This window comes from Galeopterus variegatus, unplaced genomic scaffold (assembly GCF_000696425.1).
Source record: "Galeopterus variegatus unplaced genomic scaffold, G_variegatus-3.0.2 Scaffold10414, whole genome shotgun sequence".
Lineage (NCBI taxonomy): Eukaryota > Metazoa > Chordata > Mammalia > Dermoptera > Cynocephalidae > Galeopterus > Galeopterus variegatus.
This window is the reverse complement of record NW_007736525.1, coordinates 54,525-57,062: the sequence shown is the minus strand read 5'-3', so window position 1 is coordinate 57,062 and position 2,538 is coordinate 54,525. Positions and strand designations below refer to the sequence as shown.

Below are 2,538 nucleotides of genomic sequence, written 5' to 3'. Positions count from 1 at the left end.
TTGTTAACACCAACAATCAGTTGTTTCACACCCAGTGTGTAAGCCAGAAGAGCATGCTCACAGGGCTGCCCATTCTTGGAGATACCAGCTTCCAAGCTCACCAAATCCTGCAACAACCATCAGGACAGTACAGTCAGCCTGAGATGTGCCTGTAATCATGTTTTAATGAAGACAGTCACATAATACTTGCTGGTCTCAAATTTCCACAGAGAGTTGTCAAAGGTGATACCACGCTCGAACTCAGCTTTCAGTTTATCCAAAACCCAGACATACTTGAAGGAGCCCTTACCCATATCAACAGCCTCCTTCTCAAATTTTTTGATGGTTCTTTGTTGACTCCACCACATTTGTATATCAGATGGCCAGTAGTGGGGGACTTGCCCAAATCTATGTGTCCAATGATGATGATATTAATATGAATCTTTTCCTTTCCCATTTTGGCTTTGATTTAGCAGTGGTTTTCATGACACCTATGCTCTGGTGTCAAACCCATTATGAAAAAGCTGAAAACTCATCAAAATAATAACCATAATGCTAAAGATGATTGGAAAATATTTCCATTGTTAAGTTGGATTTTGCATAAATATTTTGCAAAATATTCTTCTAATTACTTTGACCAGATTTTGTATCTGATCTTTGTTGCCAGGTCTACCAATTCTGTTTAAAACAAGTTGGTCTAATTTAATCTCTGATACATTATTAAGGAGACATTCCCCCAAGAACTTGAAAATAAAGGAAATAAGATTGCTCTGAGACTTAAACTTTTTTTAAATAAATCACTTCACAATTTCATGCAAAATGCACAAATTCAAAAGTTTAAGTAGTAAAGGAAGTTTTTATCAAATGATGAATTACCATAGAGTTGACGGGAATAGATATTTTGATATAAATTCAGTCTTTAAAACACATGTGATGTGATGCCTGTTTGGAATTCATTTTTATTTTTGTCAGCAAAAATATTTTTATACATGAGTTATTTAAGATAAATTACTCACTTACTAAATGAGAATGAATTAAGATATGTCTTTATTGGCTAGAACAGTATTTTCCACTTACTATAGTCTCAGTCCATATCTGTTAAATAAATATATACTGTTAAGATTGTATTAAGATAGGCTGGTTGGTTAGCTCAGTTGGTTAGAGAATGGCCTTATAACACCAAGGTCAAGAGTTCAGTTCCCTGTACCAGCCAGCCATCATATGAGTGAAATCTAAAAATGTGGTATTTGTCTTTCCGTGCCTGGCTTACTTCACTTAACATGACAATCGAGTTCCATCCACGTTGCTGTGAATAACAGGATTATAGATATAGATATAGATATGGATATAGATATAGATAGATATATAGCTGAATAGTATTCCACTGTGTATGCATATCACATGATTTTTTTAATCCATTCATCTGTTCATGGTCGTTTAGGTCAACTCCATCTCCTGCTATTGTAAATAGTGCTGCAGTGAACATGAGGGTGCAGATGTCTCTTTGATATATTGACTTCCTTTCCTTTGGATATATATCCTGCAGGAGGATAACTGGGTCATAAGGTTGATCTATTTTTAGTTCTCTGAGGAACCTGAATGCTTTTATCTACAGTGGCTGTACCAATTTATATTCCCACCAACAATGCAGGAGAGTTCCCTTTTCTCCACATCCTTGCCAGTGTTTATTTTCTCTTTTTGATAATAGCCATTTTAAATGGAGTGAGATGATATCTCACTGTGGTTTTAATTTGCACTTCCCTGATGTTTAGTAATGTTGAGCATTTTTTTCATGAGCCTGTTGGCCATTTGTATGTATTTTTTCAAGAATATCTATTCAGGTCCTTTGCCCATTTTTTAATTTAATTATTTGTGGTTTTCTGCTGTTGAGTTATTTGAGTTCCTTATGTACTCTGGATATTAGCCCCTTGTCAAAGGCATATTTTGCAAATACTTTCTCCCATTCTGTAGGTAACCAATACATAGTTGATCAGAGAAAAGCATCACAAAGTATCTCAGAAAAACACACTTGCTCCTAGGCCTGCAGAACTTGGTGTACTATAAAGGCTGTACAGACATAAGTACCTTACGGATCTACAGCCTTCTTGTAAAGGAAGCTGTCCAAATCAGGAATTCCTTCATGAGTATTCATGACTTATCTAATCAGACCACAGAGCAGAATTCTAACAAAGTAGCCATCAATGTGCTAAACATAGAGGATACAGATGCTTGTGGAGAAAGATAGCCTAGGAATCCTACCCAATAAGGGTGTTTACTGTTAGTAAAAAAGTGAGTAAATCATATTCTCACTAAGATATGTTGACTATGAGACACTCAGAGAGAACCAAAGGCAACAGAAGAGAAATATAAATAAAAGTTGGGTCTCAACTATATTTAGAAATGCTAGAGTTGATGGAACAGATGACAGCTTTTGAAGGCATATTTATATAATTAGTCAAGAGAGCTGTTGCTGGACTCTTAGAGCTGCGATAAGGTCACTAAGGTCGCTGTTGTGTATCCTGAAATATATCCAAGCTCTCAACAGTTTGCTGATATTAG

General features: G+C 35.8%; 1 pseudogene; it reads right to left on the bottom strand.

Moving 5' to 3' along the window:
• LOC103609986 overlaps positions 1-436 on the bottom strand; it is a 1,895-nt pseudogene extending 1,459 nt beyond the window's left edge.
• Between the last annotated feature and the right edge of the window lie 2,102 nt (positions 437-2,538).